This window comes from Chelonoidis abingdonii, chromosome 11, assembly GCF_003597395.2.
Source record: "Chelonoidis abingdonii isolate Lonesome George chromosome 11, CheloAbing_2.0, whole genome shotgun sequence".
Classification (NCBI taxonomy): Eukaryota; Metazoa; Chordata; order Testudines; family Testudinidae; genus Chelonoidis; species Chelonoidis abingdonii.
The window spans coordinates 11,634,605-11,658,494 of NC_133779.1; the positions used below are offsets into that span (position 1 = coordinate 11,634,605).

Consider the following 23,890-nt stretch of genomic DNA (forward strand, 5'->3'; position numbering starts at 1 on the left):
AAGTGAGTGCAGAGAAGAAAATATAAGCTGGTCTGCAGGCATATCAAACCCATGATCACATTGTGCATGATGGCTGAGTGATTACCAGCTCCAGGCACCAGCGAAGGAAGCAGGTGCCTGGGGCAGCCAATAGAAAGGGGCGGCACGTCCATCCGTTGTTGGGGGCGGCACGTCTGGGTCTGCTGGTACTTCAGTGGCAGCTCAATCACTCTGCTTCACTCTTTGGCGGCAATTCGGTGGCAGCTCAATCTGGTTTTTCTTTTTTTCTTCTTCGCTTGGGGCAGCAAAAAAGCTGGAGCTGGCCCTGGTTCCTAGACTACTAATCTGTTGTGGGCTGTCACTTCTTTTTGTGAAGGCAGCCGCTGGGTCGCTTTTCCACACCTCTTCACCCAGCTAAGCCATACGGTTACGAAAAGAAGAATAAAAGCTCCCCACAAATTGCATGCTGCAGCTGTTCCTACATGAGGTAGGACTCAAACCTTGCTTACAATAATGAGAATCAAACATGAAGCCTCTACAGCACTGGTCTGCTTGCAGGTCTCACCTTCTATGTCTGCTCTACCCTGGCGTGGGTGCCTGGCCTTGACTGACCAAGGGACAGCTGGTGGAAAGGGGCCCTTTTGGCTGATAAAGTGACTAAGTGGTTAAAGTGCTGGATTGCCAGTTTGTTGTGCTCTGCATGCTTGGGTTCAAAGGGTACCAAGAGCATCACGGTGGATCAGAGATTGAATGTGAGTCAACAGTGTGATGCTGTCACAAAAAAGGCTTATTTCATTCTGGGCCGTACTAATGGAAGTGCTGTATGTAAAACATGGGAGGTCATTGCCCTGCTCTCCTGGGAAGTGGTGAGATCTGAGCTGGAGGCTTGTGTGCAGTTCTGGGTGTCACACTTAAGGAAAGATGTGAACAAATTAGAGAGAATCCAGAGGAGAGCAACAAAAGTGATCAAAGGTTTAGAAACACTGAACTATGATGTTAGGTTAAAAAAATGGGGCTTGTTTAGTCTTGAGAAAAACAGACTAAGGAAGAACCTAATAACCATTTCCAGATATGTTAAGAGCTGATTTAAGAAGACAGTACAAGCAGCAATGGCCTTAATCTGCAGCAAGAGAGGTTTAGGTCCTATAGTAGCAAAACCTTTCTAACGATACAGGTAATTAAGCTCTGGAAGAGGAGTCCAAGGGAGGTTGTAGAATCTCTATCATCTGAGGTTATTAATAACAGGTTGGACAAACCCGCTGTCAGCGATGCTCTAGGTTTACTTGATCCTGCCTCAGTGCAGGGGGCTGGACTTGATGACTTCTTCAGGTCTCTTCCAGCCTGACATTTCTTTGATTGTACGATTACCAACTGTTGTTTGTGTTGCTAAGTGTTGCTGGTGCTGCAGCATTGGTAATGCTGCTAGTGTTGCAGTTCTCAGAGCTCCAATGTCAGCTGCACGAGCAGACAGCGCAGTGTGTTGATTCAGCAAATCTCGATGTTACTTCAAAGAAAGACCCCAGGCTCGATTCAGTGGCAAAGGTGCTCGGCCAGATTTGTTGTCGACAAAGCACAGTCCTAGTGCCCTATAGGAGCAACAGGTACACTGCAGATACACAGATACACTAATTATCTTGTCATCTCCTCTTTATCCTTGGGAGCGGTCAGTGTGTTCCTGTACCATCCCTTAGGCCTGTATTAATGGTGTTACTTGAGAACTCTGTGTGTCCCTGTACCATCCTCTCATCAGGAATGATCTTACTGGGTTAGCCAATACCCAATACCAATTCTCCCAAGACCAGCCCTACTTCAGTTCACAGCCTTTGCTTCATACTGTTAGTTATGCCTAGAGCTCCAGCAAAGCCTGCACCCGCAGTCCCACACTCATCACAGAGGCCTTCAGGCTAATGTACATTAACCTCTAGGACATCCCAGGGAGTCGTGTGGACACAGGGCAGAACAGAACATTGACAGATTCCACCTGCAACCAGTGAGGGCTTAAGAATGGTGCACTCTGGAGCAGGGCAGAACATGGATTTTTTTTCCCCTGTGGAAAATTTCATTGAACTTTTCATCAAAAAATTGAAAATGTGAAAACTGGGAGGGAAATATTTGGTTTTGACAAATGGAAACTGAACTTTTTCAGTTGAAAACTCCCAAAAGCCAAAATATTTTGGGGGTTTTCGTTTTCCAATGAAAAATCAAAACTATTCAGAGAAAGCACAGACTTCCACAAATAAATAAATAAGAAAAATTTAAAAAATCATTCAGTCAAAATCTAATTTTCTGTTGAGAAAGGTTTTGATGTACAATTCTCAGCTGGGCCTGGTGCAGGCATCATTATGAATGTGTTGTTTCTTCAGTACCATTGGTGGGCTAGTGCTGTACAGGTAGGTTTTATACAGCACAATTCCTGCCCTGACAATCTGCTGTGGGTTGTATTCTTAACTGGAGTGTTAAACTTCCCAGTGTCCTTTGTTATGGTGTAACCTAGGATTGTCAGTGGCCTTGCCTAGCTGCCCAGTCAGTCTGTCAATGGCAGGCCGTGGGTACACACCACATCTGCACACTCCACTGAGCTTTCTGAAATCTCTGCCAAGTTCAACAGCTCCATCTGGTCCCTCTTCCCCATTCACCGTTAAGTGGTTCAGCCACCTCAGATCAAGCATCTTCTTCCCCTCATCAGTCAGACTCTGGATCATTGCATCTGGTACCTATCGTGATTTTGGTCTCAGAAAGAGAGTCCCCATACCAGACTTTGGGGCTGTCTCTATAATAGGCCCAAACCAGAACCTGAAGTCCATACCCTCAACTCTGGGGAAGGTCAGATTAGGACCCACACCTGGAGCTAAACCTCAGGACCCATCTCCAGTTGTTCTGTCCCAGTCCAGCATCTCCCTTCCTCTGGTCCCCTCTTTCACTGATCAGCCACAGCCATCTGAGTGTTCAGAAATGTGAACCGGCTTGGAGTCTTTAAACCGAGAGGGGATGTCTCTTTCTACAAGACAGGCTCTAGCTCAACCAGAAGTTAGGAGCTCAGTTCAGGGATCCCTGCGGGAAGCTCTCAGTCCTGGGCTGTGCAGATGCTCTGACTAAATGATCACATTGGTTTCTTCTGGCCTTTAAATGTATGACTGAAAATAAACTGCCTTGGAAACCTCATGAGAACAGACTAACTGGAGGACGAGAGAGAGAATGAGGCAGGTTAATGTTTGAGGACCAAAATAACATTATGTGAGCGGGTTCTTCAATCCCACATCACAGCGTGTGATGCATCCCCATCCTGCTGGGCGGCTAGCTCAGATCAGGCCAGGCAGAGTTTACTTCTCGGTGGGGAAGAGGCGACTGCACAGGAGACTCTGGAGATGCTCCGGGCTCTATCGGCTCATTCTGCGGTTCCCTCACTCCGCAGCTGCATAGAGCAGCTAGATTGGGTGTGCAGAAAGTCACTGAGCAGGAGCTGCTGCTCACTGCATCGACTCTCCTTTCTCTTCCCTCTTCTGAGTAGCAGCTGGTTGCTCTCTAGTCCCACAGCGTCTGGCTCCATCAATATCCCCTGCAGGGCTGGGAGATGAGTCTAATTCTGCCGTGGCTGCCCTGAGATTTGGGCCAGGAAAGCAGAGCCAGTATCTAGCCCAGAAACAATAGGGGGTGGGACCCAGGGATGGGACCTTCTGTGAGGTACATTAAATCTCCTGTGGCAGATTTCCCAGCTTGTGTCTCTCACATTTTCCCTATTTCCCAGTCCTGTGCAGGCTCTTCTCCTCTTTGAGCAAAAAAGCCCAGGGTCATTGGCATGCCAGGGAGGTACCATATTGGTTATTGTCACCCAGGCCATTGGGAGGGCTGGGGCCTGCAGGAAGGAAGGGTGATCTTGTGTCTAGGGAAGTGGATTGATGCTTAAGAGCCCTCGGTTCAATCCCTCACTCACCTGTGAACTCCTTTGTGTCCTGTGAGAGGCTTTGCACATATGGGAATGAAGCTTTCCAGTCACAGTCCCCCTGTACCCAGGTTAGGTGGGGAATCACATGGTGCTACTAAAGACACAATTTCCTGATACACACACTTTCTGTCTCTACCTGCAGCAGTGGCTCCAGTGTTCATTGACGGGAATTGGGCTGCCCTGTAGATCTGCAGGCTGGTTCCCCAAACCCGAACTCCAGTGGGTTGGAAAGAATTGGCAGAACCTGGCGATGGAGATTATGACCAATGTGACTCAGGACAGGGAGAACCTGTATAATGTTGTGAGTCACGTCACTGTCACAGAAAGGGAAGACAATGGAGACATCACCTGCATAGTGCGGAATGGCCTGCTGGAGCCCGAGTGACAATCGGCCATTCACCTCTCAGGTGAGTCATCTCTGTGCGGAAGGGGTTATGGGGGGAGGGCGGGCTGATCACTTGAGAATTGCACTTGGCTAGTGACTATTTCTGGTACTGGGACAGGAAATGTCTTTCTAACCTGTTCTGTGGGGCCATTAGTGATTGAGATTTCTGTGATCTGCCTGTCAGGAGCTGGGCTGAGTCTTGTGAAATCTACTCGCTATCATTCATTGAGAAGACAACACATTAAGTTGATAAAGATAACAGGGTTGACGTAAGAGACTCAGGATGTGTCTACACTACAAACACTAGAGCAGCAACATTGTGGTTTAAACACTTGCTACAGTGACAGAAGGGGTTCTTTTATGGTTGTAGTAAATTCACCTCTCTGGGAGGTGGTAGCTAGAGTGACAGAATAATTCTTCCATCAACCTAGTGGTGTCTACATTGGGGTTAGTTTGGCTTAAATACATCACAGAAGACATGAAATTTTTCACAGGCCTGCACGATGTAATTAAGCTGATGTAACTCTGTAGTGTAGACCAGGTCTCAGACTCTGAAAGGGGTTTGACTTAGTCCTGCATAAAACTAAGATTAAAAAATTTTCAAAAACAATGTAATCCACATTAAGTGGATTAAAAACTGGCTAACTAATAGATCTCAAAGTAATTGTAATGGGGAATCATCGTCCAATGAGGATGTTTCTAGTGGAGTCCCACAGAGATCAATTCTGGGCCAATGCTATTCAATAGGTTTATCAATGAGCTGGAAAGAAATATAAAATCATGGCTGATAAAATTTGCAGATGACCCAAAATTTGATAGAGAGGTAAATAATGATGGGGACAGGTCAGTACTACACACTGATGGAGAGCACTCGGTAAGGTGGGTTTACTCTAACAACATGCTGTCACAGATCCATAGGAGTAGTGCTATGACCCCAGCTTTAGAATAGTCCCTGGGAGGACTCTTCAGTGTGTCAGACCCGCTAGGGGTCCCACTTTTCCTCCAGGTAAAACCACATGGCTTCACCGCCTCATTAGATTGGACCCCTGGGCCTTCAGCACCCCTGCTTCCCACTGAGAACTCTGTTTAGTGAGTCCCACTGAGATAGACCTTTAAAGGAGACTGGTACAATCTTGGGGAGCAATGCATCTCCTCTTTCAGCATTTGTAGTGACACTCAGTCAGTACTGTAAGCAGAAGAGTTTATTAGTTGACTGACACACAGCATAGGACGTCCTTAGCTAGCACAGAGAAAAGAAAGTTAGAGCATAGTCCATCCTGGGCACCACAGTGCCCAATGCCCTGTCCATCTGACCTCTCTGTCCAAGTTCAGGTCTGCCTCAGCTGCTTCCTGCAGCCCACACTTAACTTCCACCTCACACGCCCCAGTCCTTTGTTCCCCAGTGGGGCAAACTCTGCTTGGCTTCCTGCCAAGGTGTGGGTCATCCATGGTCATTGGTTGCTAGGTATCAAAGGCCCAGTGACTGTATTTGCCATTGTCTTCTCAGATACTCCACTGATATCAGACCTAGGGCCACAGACAGCTACACACTGTTCACACCTATTTTGGCCTGCCCAGATAGCAAACAGACCTTCCCCCTCAATTAGTAACAATACAGCATGTAGGGGAAACTGAGGTATGCATGCTGTGACGAACTGGGACTGTTCTTAATGTTTGCTCTGAATACTGTGTTGGTGCCTCAGTGTCCCCTAGGCAGTTCTTAAGTATCTAGGTGGTGGGATAAGGGTGTGTGATTGCTGCAGAGCAAAGGGCCAGTGCACCTAAATGCCTGGCACTCTGTCTCCTAGCAACTGATGGCCTGGGCCCCTCCTCTGCAAAGGTGCCAGCTGAAAGTGTTGGAGACAAAGGGATCAGGTGACCTCCTGGCCCGGGAAAGGAGCTGAGCAGAGAGGAGGGGCTGGAGGGGTTGGTTAGTCTGGAGCTACCTGGGGATAAGGAGTGAAGTGCAGACCTAGGGGTCTGGCTCACTGCCCCCCAGAATGGACCCGGCCGAGGGGTCTGGTTCGCTGTATCTACAAGCTCTGTTTTAGACCCTGTTCCTGTCATCGAATAAACCTCTGTTTTGCTGGCTGAGAGTCACGTCTGACTGCAAAGTGGGGGTGCAGAACCCTGTGGCTTCCCCAGGACCCCGCCTGGGTGGGCTCGCTGTGGGAAGCCCACGGAGGGGCAGAGGATGCTGAATGCTCCAAGGAGAGACCCAGGAGGTGAAGACGTGTGAGCTTCTTGCCCTGAACAAGTCTGCTCCAAGGGAGAGGAGGCTCCCCAAAGTCCTGACTGGCTTAGTGGGGAGCAGTTCCAGAGCATCGCCTGGGGACTCCGTGACACATGCATTTCAACATGGCCAAATGCAAGGTTACATATCTATGAACAAAGACTGTAGGTCATAGTTACAGGAAGGGAGACTATCCAGGAAAGCAATGACTCTGAAAAGGGCTTGCAGAGCTACACTGGTCAATACCAACAGACCCTGGTCATTGGGATTGAACCTGAGAACAGTTAAATGCATGAGCCCCTAATGTATGAGCTAAAAGCCACACAGCTCTTAGGCCTGGTCTACACTGGGGTGTGTGTGGGGGAATAAATCTAAGATATGCTACTTCAGCTATGAGAAGTTAGATCGACTTAGATTGACTTACTTTGCGACCTTGCGGCGCGGGATTGACAGCTGCCGCTCCCCCGTTGACTCCGCTTCCACCTCTCGTCCTGGTGGAGTTCTGGAGTCAACAGGGAGTGCATTCAGGGATTGATGTATCTAGACGAGACGCAATACATCGATCCCCAATAGATCGATCACTAGCCGCAGATCCAGTGAATAGTGTAAACATACCCTTAACTAAAGCAGTAGTGGAGTCATTCATCTCTAAGTAGTCTTAGTGTCACTAGAGGGGACAGAGCACCACACCCAGGAAGTATGTGGGTTACAAATGCGCCCCTTGTACGTATGAATGAGAATATCTACCAGGAGAAAGAAGGTGACATTATCTCTGTGTGTGGTGTTAGCCAGACCACTGCTGGATACTGTGTCTAGTTCTGGTGTCAGATAGGATGTTGATACACTGGAAAGTGCTCAGAAATAGCTACAGGAACAATTACAGATTCGGGAACCTGCCTCACAGTCAGAAACGTAGCAGTTCCAGTTATAGAGCTTATCCAAGGGAAGGTTAAAAAGTGACTTGATCACAGTCTGTAAGTACCTACACAGAGAGAAGATTTCTGGCAATAGATAGGTGTCTAAAATCTAGGGGCAGGTCTACCCTACAGGCAGAATCTATGCTTTGAGATTGATCCATTGACTGTTGATTTAGCGGGTCTAGCAAAGACCTGCCAGATCAACTGCAGATCGCTTTCCAGTTGACCCCTATACTCTACCCCTGATGAGAACAGTAAGGTAAGTCCCTGGGAGATTTTCTCTTAGTGACCCCCCATGATGTAGACCCCACAGTAACTTGACCTAAGGTATGTTGACTCCAGCTACATTATTCATGTAGCGGGAGTTGCGGAGTGTAGGTCGACTTACCACAGTGTGTAGATAAAGCCTAGTGGACAAAGGCAGAACAAGATCTGATGGTTAGAAGGCGAAGCTAAATGAATTCAACTGGCCTAGGGACACAGTGGATTCTCCAGTACTTGGAATCTTTCAACCCAAACGAGCGCCTCTCTCTATAAGATCCACTCTATCTGTAACAGAAGTTCTGGGCTGGATGCAGGAATCACTGTGGGAAGGTGAGGTTATTCAGGGCGACTAGGGCTATGTCTACACTACGAAATTCAGTTGAATTTATAGAAGTGGTTTTTTTTAGAAATTGTTTTTATACAGTCGATTGTGCGTGTCCCCACACAAAATGCTCTAAGTACATTAAGTCGGTGGACTGTGTCAACAATACTGAGGCTAGCGTCAACTTCCAGAGCATTGCGCTGTGGGTAGCTGTGGGTAGATATCCCACTGTTCCTGCAGTCTCCGCAACTCATTGGAATTCTGGGTTGAGATTCCAATGCCTGATGGGGCAAAAACAGTGTCGCAAGTGATTCTGGGTAAGTCATCAGCCCCCCCCCCCCTTAAAAGCAATGGCAGACAATCATTTTGTGCCTTTTTTCCTGGGTTACCTGTGCAGATGCCATACCACGGCAAGCTTGGAGCCCGCTCAGCTCACCATCACTGTATGTCTCCTGGGTGCTAGCAGACATGAGACTGCATTGCTACCCAGCAGCAGCTCATTGCTTTTTGGCAGCAGATGGTGCATTATGACCGGTAATCATTGTCGTCGTACTCCTGGGTCCTCTTTTAGCCGACCTCGGTGAGGTCAGTCAGGGGCGCCTGGCAGACATGGGAGTGACTCAGGCAGGTCATTCCCATCTTCTGCCAAGCACCCAGGAGATGATGATGGCTATTAGTCCTACTGTACCGTCTTCTGGCAAGCACCCAGGAGATGACGATGGCTAGCAGTCGAACTGCACCTTCTACTGCCAGCCTAAAGATGTAAAAGATAGATGGAGTGGATCAAAACAAGAAATAGACCTAATTTGTTTTGTATTCATTTGCTTCCTCCTTCTCTCCATGAAATCAATGGTCTGCTAAACCCAGGATTCAATCTTTGAGGGGGCCATTCTGTGTGACAGTTGTTTGTGTTTCTCCTTGATGCAAAGCCACCCACTTTGTGGATTTTAATTCCCTGTAAGCCATGTTGTCAGTGCCCTCTCCCTCCATCAGATTAGACAATCATTTTGTGCCTTTTTTCAGCCCAGACGCCATAGCACTGGGATCATGGAGCCCACTCAGATCACTGCGGCAATTATGAGCACTGTAAACACCACGCACATTATCCTGGAGTATATGCAGAACCAGAACCTGCCAAAGCAAAACCAGGCAAGGAGGCGACGGTAGCGCGGTCATGAGATGTAGACTTCTCACAAAGTACGGGCCCCGGTAATGTGCACATCATGGTGTTAATGGGGCAGGTTCATGCTGTGGAATGCCGATTCTGGGCCCGGGAACAAGCACAGAGTGATGGGACCACATAGTGTTGTAGGTGTGGGACGATTCCCAGTGGCTGCGGAACTTTCTTATGCGTAAGGGCACTTTCATGGAACTTTGTGACTTGCTCTCCCCTGCCCTGAAGCACCAGAATACCAAGACGAGAGCAGCCCTTACAGTTGAGAAGCAAGTGGCAATAGCCCTGTGGAAGATTGCAACGCCAGACTGCTACCGGTCTGTCGGGAATCAATTTGGAATGGACAAATCTACTGTGAGGGCTGCTGTGATCCAAGTAGTCAATGCAATATATGAGTTGCTGATATCAAGAGTAGTGACTCTGGGAAATGTGCAGGTCATAATGGATGGCTTTGCTGCAATAGGATTCTCTTAGTGTGGTGGGGCGATAGATGGAACCCATATCCCTATCTTGGCACCGAAGCACCAAGCCAGCGAGAACATAAACCGAAAGGGGTACTTTTCAGCGCTGCTGCAAGCACTGGTGGATCACAAGAGACGTTTTGCCTACATCAATGTGGGATGGCCGGGAAAGGTACATGACACTCGTGTCTTCAGGAACTCTGGTCTGTTTCAAAAGCTGCAGGAAGGGACTTTCTTCCCAGACCAGAAAATAACCACTAGGGATGTCGAAGTGCCTATAGTTATCCTTGGGGACCCAGCCTACCTCTTAATGCCATGGCTCATGAAGCCGTACACAGGCAGTCTGGACAGTAGTCAGGAGCAGTTCAACTATCGGCTGAAGAAGTGCAGAATGGTGGTAGAAGGTGCATTTGGATGTTTAAAAGCTCACTGGCACAGTTTACTGACTCGGATAGACCTCAGCAAAACCAATATTCCCATTGTTACTATTGCTTGCTGTGTGCTCCACGATCTCTGTGAAAGTAAGGGGGAGACGTTTATGGTGGGGTGGGAGGTTGAGCCAAATCACCTGGCCGCTGATTTCATGCAGCCAGACATCAGGGCGATTAGAAGAGTACAGGAGGGCACGGTGCGCATTAGAGAAGCTTTGAAAACCAGTTTCATGACTGGCCAGGCTACGGTGTGAAAGTTCTGTTTGTTTCTCCTTGCTGAACTCCCCGCCCTGTTCACTCTACTTCCCTGTAAGCTGGCCACCTTCCCCATCCCCCTTTGATCACTGCTTGGAGAGGCAATAAAGTCATTGTTGCTTCACATTCATGCATTCTTTACTAATTCATCACACAAATAGGGGAATTACAGCCAAGGTAGCTGGGGAGGAGTGGGGAAGGAGGGAAGGACAAGGCCACACTGCACTTTAAAACTTTAAAACAGGCCTGCACAACATACGGCCCAAGGGCTGCATGCGGCCCGCGGAGGCTCACTGTATGGTCTGCGGGGGGATTCTAAATCCCACGCACACAGCATTCTGCAGGGAGCCCAGAGCCCTTTGAATCCCGGCTGCGGCTCCAGTGGATGGGCTGGGGCTGGGATTTAAAGGGCTCGGGCTCCCCTCAGCGGCAGGAGCTCTGGGCCCTTTAAATCCCTGCCCCAGCACCGCAAAGCTCTGGGTTCCCCCAGCCACCAGAGCCCTGGGCCCTTTAATTTGCCCCTGAGGGCTCCCAGCCACCTCTTCACCTGGGAGCCCCTGGTTGATTTAAAATCAAGTATCACCTCCCCACCCCCAACCTTCCTTTTTGGCCAACAGCTGTTTTGGTGGGGTGGTGCTGGGGAAGGAGGGTTTATTTCTGCAGGGCTGGGTGGGTGCTGGGGCGGGGTGTTTCCCAGGGCCGGGAGGTGCTGGGCGGGTGTTTCTGCGGGGCCGGGGGGTTTCGATCCTCAGCTGTTTTCTTTGGAGTAATGTGGCCCTCGCCGCTTTACGAGTTGTGCAGGCCTGGTTTAAAACTTACTTATTGAAGGCCAGCCTTCTGTTGCTTAGGCAATCCTCTGGGGTGGAGTGGCTGGGTGGCCGGAGGCCCCTCCACTGCATTCTTGGGTGTCTGGGTGAGGAGGCGGGCTGTTGTTTATACAGGGGCTGTAGCGGTGGTCTGTGCTCCTGCTGCCTTTCCTGCAGCTCAACCATATGCTGGAGCATATGAGTTTGATCTTCCAGCAGCCTGAGCATCAACTGTTGCCTTCTGTTAGCAAGCTGACGCCACCTATCATCTTCAGCCCGCCACTTTCTCTTTTCAGCCCGCCACCTCTCCTTGCGTTCATATTGTGCTTTCCTGCATTCTGACATTGTCTGCCTCCACGCATTCTACTGTGCTTTGTCAGTGTGGGAGGACAGCAGGAGCTCAGAGAACATTTAATCCCAAGTGCGTTTTTTTCACCTTCTAATCTTTGCTAGCCTCTGCAAAGGAGAAACATTTGTAGCTGGTGGAGGAAAAGGGAGAATGGTAGTTAAAAGACATTTTACAGAAAAATGGGTACACTCTTTCATGGTAAACCTTGCTGTTCACATTACACATTACATGTGCTTTCGTTACAAGGTCACATTTTGCCTCTTGTTTTGAGGGCCTGCCGGTTTGGTGTGAGAGATCACTCACTCCTCACCCCTCCCGCCACCATGTGGCTAACAGCAGGGAACATTTCTGTTCAGCCACAGCCAAAGAGCCGAGCAGGAACGAGCACCTCTGAATGTTGCCTTAATAAAAGCACCCTATTTCAACCAGATGACCATGAATGATATCATTTTCCTGAGGATAACACAGCAAGATAAAGAATGGATGTTGTTTGAATGCCAGCAAACACTGGGACCGTATGCTGCCATGCTTTGTTATGAAATTCCAGACTACATGCTACTGGCCTGGCATAGTAAAGTGTCCTACCATGGTGGATGGAATAAGGCCACTCTCTTCAGAAACCTTTTGCAAAGGCTTTGGGAGTATATCCAGGAGAGCTTTAAGGAGATGTCCCTGGAGGATTTCCTCTCTATCTCTATACATGTTAACAGACTTTTCCAGTAGCTGTACTGGCAGAGAATACCAGGGCAAATTAATCATTAAACATGCTTGCTTTTAAACCATGTGTAATATTTACAAAGGTATATTGACCAGAGGTCCCTTCTCTGCCTTCCGGGTCTGGGAGCACACCTTGGGTGGGTTTGGGGGTTACAGGCTCCAGGTCTGGGGTGAGAAACAGTTCCTGGCTGTCAGGGAAATTGGTTTCTCCTCTTCCTTGCTGTGAGCTATCTTCAATCTCTTCATAATCATCTTCCTTGTCCCCAAAACCCGCTTCCATGTTGCGTGATTCTCCATTGATGGAGTCAAAGCACAGGGTTGGGGTAGTGGTGGCTGCACCTCCTAGCATGGCATGCAGCTTATCATAGAAGTGGCATGTTCGGGGCTCTCATCCAGAGTGGCCATTTGCCTCCCTAGGTTTTTGGTAGGCTTGCCTTAGCTCCTTAATTTTTACATGGCACTGCTGTGCGTCCCTGTTATGGCCTCTCTCCTTCATGCCTTTGAGACTTTTTCAAATGTTTTAGCATTTTGTTTACTGGAACGGAATTCAGCTAGCATGGATTTGTCTCCCTATATGGCAAGCAGATCCCGTACCTCCCGTTTGGTCCATGCTAGAGCTCTTTTGTGAACCTGGGACTCCACCATGGTCACCTCTGCTGATGAGATCTGCACTCACCTGCACTTTGCCATGCTGGCCAAACAGGAAATGAAAGTCAAAAGTTCGTGGGCCTTTTCCTGCCTACCTGGCCAGTGCATCTGAGTTGAGAGCACTGTCCAGAGCGGTCACAAAGGAGCACTCTGGGATAGCTTCCGGAGGCTAATACTATCGAATTGCGTCCACACTATCCCAGATTTGACTCGGCAAGGCCGATTTCAGAGCTAATCCCCTCATTGGAGGTGAAGAAAAGAAATTGATTTAAAGAACTCTTTAAGCTGAAAAAAAAGGGCTTCGTCGTGTGGATGGGTCCAGGCTTAAATCGAGTTAACGCTGCTAAATTTGACCTAGAATTGTAGTGTAGATCAGGCCTGGATGGTCATAATGGCCCCTTCAGGCCTTAATATCTGTGAGTCCTGAATCCATGAACTCATAACATAACTAGGAAAAATTGTTCTCCGCTGAATTTATCTGAACTGGACGTGGTGACTGAGGACTGAAAGGCTGTGACAGTGACCATCCAAACAGCTGGGCAGGTTGGGCACAGGGTCTCTGGCTATTGGCTTGTAGCAGTGGGAGAGATTCGGGCAGAACAGACTCCTGGTGCTTGGAACTGATGCTGTGTGGGCTTCTCTGGTTCCAATGACTCCCATTTGTGGTTGTGATTTGAGTGTGGAGGGGACGTACCCTTCAGTCCTGGGAATTTCTGGAGTCCCTGAGCAAGCACTAAGCCAGGCCTGCCGATGGAGGGGTGTGGGGGGGCAAAAGGGGCAGTTGCGCAGGGGTCTGGGTGATTTAAAAGGACCCAGGAACTGCTGCCACTGGAAATGCAGCAGAGCTAAGACAGGCTTTCTGCCCACTCTCACTCTGCGTTGCTCCCAGAAGTGGCTAGAACAACCCTATAGCCACTGGGCGAGGAGGGAGGGAGGTCTCTGCATGCTGGCTCTGTTCCTAGTGATGACTCCACAGCTCCCATTCTCTGGGAACTCCTTGACCCATCCTGCACCCCAACACTCTGTCCCAGCCTAGAGCCCAAACCCTGGACCCAAACTCCCTCCCAGAGCCTAACACCGCACCTCCTCCCACACCCAAACTCCCTCTCAGCCTGACACTGCATCCTTTCCCGCAACCAAACTCCCTCCCAGAGCCTGACGCCACTCCCCCTCCCACACCAAGCTCTCTCTCAGAGCCTGACACCACATCTTTTCCCGCAAGTAAACTCCCTCCCAGAACCCACACTCTGCACCCACACCCAAACTCCCTGCCCGAGCCAGGTGAAAGTGAGTGAGGGTGGGGGAAAGTGAGCAACAGAGGGATGGGGGATGGAGTGAGCAGAGAGCGTGTCCTCCGGGAAGGGGTGGTGCAGGAGCAGGAGCAGGTGCAGGAGCAAGGGTCTTTGTGTTTGCACAATTAAACAGTTGGCAACCCTACCGGCTGGGCATGTGGAAGCCCTGGCTGTGCTGGAAGAGTGTGCCCAGCAGCGAGCACAGCCAGCAGCTCTCTGGGCACTAGCCAGGGCAGGCGCAGCACCACCCAAATGTCAGGCGGTCCACGTCTGCGCAGGCTTGTGTGTGCGTGGGGGCTCATTGACTGTTCTGCCCTGGGTTCCAGAATTGCTGTCAGTGGGCCTGGACTAAGCTGTCAATTCTAGTGGCAAACACCATGCTCCATCTCCAGGATGGGACTGTGCTCCTCACACACTGTGCTGTCTCTTTGCCAGGTGACATCTTCCCCCATGTTTCTCCCTGGTGGACTGCATCCTGGGTATTGTTCACTCTGGTTTTTATTGCTGCTGGAGCTTGTGTATATCTTGGATACACAGGTAATGGGAATGTGTTATTTGCCTGTTTAGAGCCCGGCCCTAGAGGGCACTGGGCTGGGGCATGGGAGTGTCTTTTTGTTCAGATATTTACCTTGTGTTGGTTTTAAGGAAAGAAACCAAATTAACAAACACACTGGGGTCCCTGATCCCACCTGTATTAGCACATTGCTCAGTGTTTCTCCTTCTTTCCATGTCTCACTACAATGTCTGATTCTCTGTCTTACAGCAAAGCGAAAGGCCTCTCAGAAGAAACCCTCTACAGAAGAGGCTCTGTTAAATCTTGGTAGGTCTCCTGCAGTATCTCTTGCTCTGTCTGTTGAGATGTGTGAGCTCTGTGACACTTGGTGTTATCTGTGGACTCAGTGCAGTGAAAGGGATGGAGCCAGTAGGTCTCTGGGCATGGTTCCTCACCTTCCCCATGTTCCCACACACTCTGATGATAACAAGTTGGCAAATGTGTATTTTGCAGCAGAAACCCAAAGGTTTGTGATTGTGAGATTCCGTATATGTAGTTGGGGGAGATGGCCTTGCAATGACAAATTTGGGTCAGATTCAGTCCCAGTAAGTCTGGGCAGTTGCTCAGTGACTCTATTCTCCTTAAAGGAAATGACATTGCAAGGTCAATGACGCTATGTGAGATGATTCAATCCCTGTGACTGCTGAATGCACAGGACACAGGGAGGATGATTAACCACTGGAGCAAGCTTCCCAGGGCAGTGGGGAATTCTCCATCTCTTGATGGGATCAGATCCAGACTGGGCACCTTTCTGGAAGATGCTGTAGCCAAACCTAGGTTATTGGGCTCAGTGCAGGGGAAACTGGATGAGAATCTGTGGCCTTTGATATACATCAGGTAAGAGGAGATGATCTAATGGATCTCCTTGCCTGAAACTCTACGAATCTATGACATTCACTATCTCATATGTGTGAACAGATGCAGCAGCAACATTTTATTAAGTGCACACGTCTAATTTATTCCACTGTGAACTTTTCTGTATTTAATAACAATATTGGTTTGTGATGGTGATGAGCAGTGCTGACCCATTCTGCGGGGCCCTGGGGAGACATGTAGGCAAATACAGACGAAAAGTGGAGAAAATGGATACAACATGTCAGCACAGTGACTGGGGTTCTCAAAGGAAGGACTATCCGGAAGAGCCCTGAGGATCAGTGCTGTTCTGTAACTAGCCAGAGGGGTCGCTGTTGAGTAACTGATCCCACCCCACGGTTCTACCAGCCCTGCTGTACCAGTCCAAGGCCTGTGCTACACACAGCCGTGCACCAGTTTAACTCAAGGAGTGTTTTCAAACCTAAATAGTTAAACTAGTTCTAGTGTGTGTATAGACAACGGCTAACTTCCCCAGGCCTCCTGCATGTTGGTGCAGATCACAACTGCCAGCCCTGCTCCTGTCAAACCTGCTGGCTCCTGCACTGGGGCTGGGAGTGCAGCGCTGGGATGTCTGTGGCAAACCCCAGTCACTAGGGAGTGTACAGCACCACCCAGTGTGTGTCTCTGGGGGCTGGTCTAGACTACAGGGGAAAATCGATCTTAGATACGCAACTTCAGCTACGTGAATAACGTAGCTGAAGTCGAATATCTAAGATTGGATTACTCTCCCGTCCTCACCGCGCGGGATCAATGTCCGTGGCTCCCCCTGTCGATTCCGCAACTCCGTTGGGGTTGGTGGAGTTCCGAAATCGATATAAGCGTGCTCGGGGATTGATAGATGGCGTCTAGATGAGACGCGATATATCAATCCCAGAGCAATCGATTGTAACCCGCCGATACGGCGGGTAGTGTAGACGTAGCCTGGGTCTAACTCTTTTCTATTCCTATTTCAGAGAGTGAGAAGACCTAGGAAGCAGGTACTTGGCTAACCCCCGAGTAAATGTGTGTCTGTGCTTCCATGGTATAATAAGATAGAAATATCATCACACGCACTGTATGGACCTTAGTCACCTCCATGATCATCTCCCCCTGCCCTGGAAATAGTCAAACACTGCAGGGTTTGCAGCTCAGATTTCAGTATCATCCTGAACAACAGAGAGTGAATTTAATGCATATGGACTGGTGAGACTCAACTTATATATTCACTGGCCAATCAGATTACAGGAGTGCGAATAGCAATGCACACCAAAGTGTTGCACTGTAATATTCCCGTGTGGATGCTGTGGGTGTGAACTGAAAGATTCCTAGCTTACATTTCCAATAGTCATATTTGAAGCGGACCAGCTAGGTACCGTTTAGTGGGTAGTTACAGCGCAGCACTTTGGTGCGAACTGTACATCATCATAACCCCATATGCTGAACTATAGGGCTGTATAAACAAGCTCAGAGCCAGGGGCTTCCTCCAAGCAGATCTGTGGTTACATCTCAGTTCTGATCTGCAAAATTCCTGCTATCCTAATGCCGGGCTCCTCACTTGCACCCAACTCTGCTACTGCCCCTCAGTGCTCACCCACTGACTCTCTGCAATCCAGAGCTGAGCTCCACAGTCCTGTCCATCCCTGTTACCTTCCCCCTCCACCCTCATACACACTGTACTTGCAAGGTCAGTGAAAGGGGGCTTGGAATTGAGTTTTGCAGGGGTTTCCCATGGGACAAACATTGCCACTGCCTGCAGCCCCCTGCTGTCCCAGCCCTGGGCATCCTCCCCCAGCCCTGCTCTGTTGGCATCCCTCAGTCCCCACCCACCACTTCCTGGCTATCCCAGCCCTCAGTTTCTCAGTCCTGTCCTGTTTTCCCCCCTCCTAGTCTAGGCCTGGACCTTGAAAGAACAGAGCCTCCAAACCCTACTATGCTCTATATGGGCTCTATATGCACTCTGATGGGTCTCATTACCCACTTTGTTCTCACAAGAGCTGGGAGTGGTCCTGGCCCTCTGGTGTATGTCTACACTGCAGCTGGGAGTGAGCTTCCCAGCTCAGAAAGCCAGACACATGGTAGCTCTGTTTGAATATCATGACCCGGAGATGAGCAGTCATGCCTAGTGGTTGGAACAGGAGTCAGGTGTGAGGAGGGAGCAGGGTCAGGTTACCAGGAGATCAAGGAGTAGGAGCAGGTAGCATATGTGCCAATTTACTCAGATCCCAGGGAGTGCTCCACCTCAGACCCACTTCAGGCCCCACCTCCACTCCACCCCTTCCTCGAAACCCACAACCCCACCTCTTCCTGTCCCCTCCCACAGCATCTTCCTGCCTCTGCTTCTCCCACACACCCCCAGTGCCTGCTGCACCCGCTGAACAGCTGATCGTGGGAGGTGGGAGGTGCTGGGAAGGAGGGGGAGGAGCTGATCTGCGAGGCGGCTGGTGGGTGCTGAGCACCCAGTATTTTTTTTCCATGAGTCCTCCAACCCCTGAGCATCCACGGAGTTGGCGCCTATGGCAGGTAGCACAAGGGAAACAGTCATGAGCAGGGAAAAACCCAGTCGCATGGACAACTTCCTGATCTTGTGCTTCATTTAAATCTGCCCCATGATGGGGGGAGCTGGGAAAGACGGGGGCTTTAATTATGCTCTAAGGAACAGGGTTATGTGGGGTGTGGGGAGACCTCCGGGCACCTGGGAACAAAAAGGGCAGCTCCCATGGGCCCTGTCTGGGTTCTCACTCCCCCCTGCCCTGTTTCTATCCTGCTTCTCTCCCATCCCTCATCCTATTTCCATCTCGTTCTCCTCCCCTATCTCCATCCCATTCCCTTCTCCTGCCCCTTCCCATTTCTGCCATCCATTCTCTCTGCCCAACCCTTGTCCCCTCCCTCCATCCCGCTGTCCTCCTCTTATCAGAAGGCTTTTCCTGACCCCACCTCCAGCCTATTGAGATCCTCCCCAGGTGACAGTTGGGCCCCCCCCTCTTCACTTCCCTTAGGTGACAGTTGGCCATTCCCGTTCCCCCTTCTGCCCCCCTCAGGTGACAGTTGGGCTCCCCCCATGTTCCCCTTAGGTGATAAGTACCTGAAGGATAACAGGGTTATAAGGAATAGCCAGCATGGCCAAACCAATCTACCTTCCTTCTTTGATAGAGTTACTGGCCTAGTGGATAGTGGGGAAACAGTAGATGGGATCTATTTAGATTTTTGTAAGGCTTTTGACACAGTCTCACATGATACTCTCATAATAATACAATGGAAATGTGGTGCAGATTAAATTATTTTATGGTGGGTGCACAACTGGTTGAAAGACTGTACTCAGAGTAGTTATCAGTGGTCAAGCTGAGGATCCTACAGGAGTCTGTCCTGGATGTGGTACTATTCACTATTTTCATTAATGACTTGGATAATGGAGTGCAGTGTAGGCTTGTAAAATTTGCAAATGACAAAAAGATGGGATGGATTGCAAGCACTTTGAGGACAGGATTAGAATTCAAAATGACCTGGACAAACTGGAGAATTGGTGACCAGCCCAGCTGTCTGACCAGCTCTGCACATGGAGCTCCCCTGGCCTCTGCTGGGAGGCCTCTTCTCCAGCCCTTGCAGCGTTTTTCTGGCTCTGCCCTGCACCTGTTGCACTTTTCCAACAGCCTTTTTAACTGGGGTCCCCACAACTGGATGCAGGATCCAGTATCAGCCTCACCAAGGCTGCATGCCGGGGGAAATCCCCTCCCTGCTCCTCTCATTACACAGTCTAGGACCGCATCAGGCCTGTTCCTCCGCAGCGCCCTGGGAGCTCGTGTCTAGTTACTTGTCCCTAGGATCTCCAAATCCTTTCCTGGGTCCCTGCTGTCCCAGCCCAGGCCCCAGGCTGCAGGTCTGGCCAACATTCCATGTTGGGAGCTGTGACCTGCATTTGGCTGTATCCAAACCCCTGGCATGTCACTGGGCCCAGCTCCCCACGCCAGGCACATGGAGTCAGGATGGGCTAGGCTCAGGGGACGGGGGTCATGAGATGTCAGCTCAGCTGGAGGCAGAGAGAGCAGAGAGGGCTGTTGTCATTGGAGGGTGAGAGATTATCAGGGGGTCCAGCCCCAGGGCTCCCTGTTACTGAGGGGCCAGAAACACTGAGCTGGGATCCAGGCTGGGCTCTGGTTCTGTTACTGATGAGAGGGGGTTGGGATCGAGGGTTCTGCTTTGGGTCTGACTCTCAAACGTTCCTATCAGATCTGGGCCCAACCTACTGTCTGTCCGTAGAGTGTTCCCTGCTGCTGGCTCTGCTGGGGAATTGAGGGGCTGAGCTCAGTTATCGGGGCTGGGGATGAACTTAGGCACTGCTGGGTTGTTAGCAGAACGCTGTACAGAGACACTCAGAGCTGATCCCGCAGGGGCATGGGAACCCTCCAGGCTATCTGCATGGGCCTCACCAGCCCAGAGGGGACCTGTAGGGTTCAGGGCTCTGCACAGTGCCTGGCACAACCTCATGGAGCAGGTGGAGGTGCCCCTGATGGGTGGGGCTGGAACCAGGCCCCAGGCTCCTCTGTGTTGAAGAGAGATGAAGGGTCTTGGTTCCCAGGTGCCTTCCTGTCAATGCCATTCAGTGCATGGGCTGGGGAGAGCGATGCGGCGTGTTACAGACCCAGAGCCCACCCATCTCTGTAGAGGGCGCTTTGTTACCTTGGTAGCAGGGACCACGGGGGGAGCACAGACCCCATCAGCTATTGAGGGCTTCTCAGAGAAAGGGAGATTCTAGCCCGGCACTGAACACATATCACCTTCCTGTTCCCAGCACTGAGTCCCAGCAGCCAGGAGATCTGCTCAGCTCCTGCTGAGTCCGTGTGTCTGTCCCCAACCAATCCATGGCATTTACCCCTCCCACTCCAGGGCATCCAGACACCACCCATTGGGCCATGTTCTGTTCAGTGCTGTGCCAGTGCCAACGGCATAGGAAGGCGGATGGGGCTGTGTGAGGTCTGAGGGGGGCTCGCAAGTCTCCTGGCTGATCCCTCCCTGCCCCGATGCCTCTCTCCTGTGACCTGGGGCCAGTGTGAAATGTGATAGAGAGTCACATCTATGGCCCATCCCACCCCTTGGGCACTGACCCTGGGAAGCAGAGAACACCACGGCTCTGACCCCAAGGGATTCACTTTCCCATGGCACTAGCTCCTAGTCCCTTGAGGCCGCAGGGCTGTCTCTGGAGCTCCGCCCCTCCCGGATGCAGCCTGCACCTCATCCTTCAATATCAGCAGTGCTGTCAACACTCAGCCTGGCTGAGCAAGGGGCTTCCAAGAGGGTACAGCCAGAAGGAACCATTAACTCACCCAGATTGCGCTCCTGTATGACCCGGGCCAGGGAGCTATGCCCAAAGGCCCTGTGCCCAGGCAGCAGGGGCTGGCTGAGCTGGGATGTGTTTTTTTGGTCGTGGCTGTGTTTCTTTGCTGACTATCTGAACAGCAGGGGCAGGGGATGCTGCCAGCTAGGCACCAGCAGGGGCCACCACTGGGGTCGGGAAGGTGGCAGGCAGATCCTGACCTACCCAGCGAAAGCAGCAATTCCCCTGCGAGTTCAGAGCTGGGTCCTATTGTCCTGGTGATTCCCAGGAACGCGGGATCTCCTCCCTGCTGCTGCTCCAGGACCTTACCTTAGCCTGGGCCTGGAATAGCCCCTGGTTTCCCCGGTGCCAGCTGATGGCTGCAGGACGAGAGGGACACAAGAACAGGGAGGATGTTAGAGTAGATGCCGGAGCAGTTAGGCTCTGGACACAGCTTCTCAGCTGTTGCCTGGGGAGCTCCCTGGGGCAGTGACTGTCCTTCAATGCATGGGCTACGGGGTCAGGCTGCAGGGTGTTGGGCATGCCATTACACCTGCCATTTTCCTCCTGTCCCATTGACAGCTGTGACCCATTCTCCTTCCCAGGTGCTCTCCCTGCCCCCACCCTCTACCCGAGCCAGACGTCTGCAAAGCTGGGGGACTCTGTGCAGCTCCAGTGCTCTGTGATCTCCCAGCTCCTGGCCACCCGCATCATCTTCTGTCAGGACGGGGAGGAGGTTTCATCCCAGAGGGGCTCAATGGGAAAACTCACCTACAACTCTGACCATACAGTATCCACGGCCAGCTCCAGGAATTACTCCTGCAGGTGCGAGATCAAGGACAGTGACAACCAGGTGATCAGGTCCCAGCTCAGCCCTGTTCAGCACCTCAGTGTCACTGGTAAGGGGTGTGTGTGTATGTGTGTTTGTGTGTGTGTGACCATATCCCAGCTCAGCCCTGCCCAGTAACTCAGCACCCCGGGAAGGTGTGGAATGGGGGGTGAATGACAGAGCAAGGACAAGGGCTTTCAAGAGGGAATGGCCAAAGGGATCATTAGATCACCCAGGCTAAGCTCCTGTATGACCTGAGCCAGGGAGTCGCTCCCAGCGACCCTGTGTCCAGCCCAGCAGGGGCTGGTGGAGCCAGCCTGTGGCTTTTGGTCACGGCCACAGTTGTTTGCTGGCTGAGCAGCAGGGACAGGGGATGCCGCTGGTCAAGGCACCAGCACGGGGCACAGCTGGGATGGGGAAGGTGACAGGCAGATCCTGACCTACCCAGTGGCAGCAATTCACGTGTGAGTTCAGAGCTGGGTCCCATCACTCTGGTGATTCCCAGGAAAGAGGGATCTTCTTTCTGCTGCTGCTCCAGGATCTTCCCTTAGCCTGGGCCTGGAATTGCTCCTGGTACTCCTGTGCCAGCTGGGGACCTCGAAGGTAGGAGGGACACAAGGAGAAGGAGGATGGTAGAGCAGACACCAGAGGGATTTCGGACTGGGCACAGCTCTTTGGCTGTTGGCTGGTGAGCTCCCTTGGGCAGTGAGTGGTCTTCACTGCACGGGCTGCGCTGGCAGGCCAAGGTGTTAGCCAGGCCCTAGACAGCCCTCAATGTCCAGTGGCCACCTTCACAGAGGGGTCACCTCCCTGCCAGCCATACTGCCTCGACTGGGTCAGTGGGGTGCCCGTGACAGGGCCCCTTGCTCTAGGACAGTGCGCAGCACCAGATAATGGGAGCCTAGCCCAGCTGAGCCCTTAGGTTCTTCCGCAACCTCAGTGATCCCAGGTAATAAAGTGCCTGGCCCTTGAGAGAGCTTGCCTCTCCCATCTGTCCAGCTGGGCTGGAATCTGAGCCTCCATCCCAGACATGGCACAGACCTACCTGCTGTTTACCTTCTGCTCCATCAAGAACACTGGGCACCACCAATGCCCCACTGGCAGCTCTGACCCATTCCCCTTCCCAGGAGTTCTCCCTGCCCCCACCCTGTACCTGAGCCAGATGTCTGCCTGGACAGGGGACTTCGTGCGACTCCAGTGCTCCATGTTCTCCTCTGCCCTGGCCACCCGCATCGTCTTCTTTAAGGATGAGGAGGAGGTTTCGTCCGAGAGGAGCTTATTGGGGAAACTCATCTACCACTATGACTATCTGGTGTCTGAGGGCAGCTCTGGGAATTACTTCTGTGGGTATGAGATCAAGGATAGCAAGAACCAGGTGACCAGATCCCAGCTCAGCCTTACCCAGCACCTCAGGGTCATCGGTAAGGGGTGTGTGTGGGTGTGTGTGTGTCTGTGTGTGTCTGTATCCCATCTCAGTGCTGCCCAGCCACTCAGCATCAGAGGAAAGAGGGGTGAACAGACAATTAAATAACAAACTCCAGAAAATCCAAGCATTGAAATTCATCAGTTTTTAAAATCTAAAATTAAAAATTCCTGACATAACGTCTTTGTTTTAAATTTGTCACAGGGAACCTTCCTCATTTTTACCCCTCTCAGCTCAGATGGCCCAGCCCAGGCCGGTGGGGGATGGGGACATCATAAAAAGGTCTCACTGGAAGTGATCTCAAGATGTCATTAAGTCCAACCCCGTGCGCTGAGGCAGGGTCAAGTAAACCTAGACCGTACCTGCCAGGGGTTTGTCCAACCTGTTCTTAATAACCTCCAGTGAGGAGATTCCACAACCTCCCTTGGAAGCTGTTCCAGTGATTAACTACCATTATCTCTAGAAAGTTTTTCTCACCATCTAACTTAAATTTCCCTTGAGGCAGATTAAGCCCATTAGAATCATAGAATCATAGAATATCAGGGTTGGAAAGGACCTCAGGATATCATCTAGTCCAACCCTCTGCTCAAAGCAGGACCAATTCCAAACTAAATCATCCCAGCCAGGGCTTTGTCAAGCCTGACCTTAAAAACCTCTAAGGAAGGAGATTCCACCACCTCCCTAGGTAACCCATTCCAGTGCTTCACCACCCTCCTAGTGAAAAAGTTTTTCCTAATATCCAACCTAAA

At 51.0% G+C, this 23,890-nt stretch overlaps 1 pseudogene; it reads left to right on the top strand.

Moving 5' to 3' along the window:
• The first annotated feature begins 4,007 nt into the window (after nt 1-4,007).
• The window catches only part of LOC142047556 (butyrophilin-like protein 9), a 174,233-nt pseudogene continuing 154,350 nt past the window's right edge, over nt 4,008-23,890 (top strand).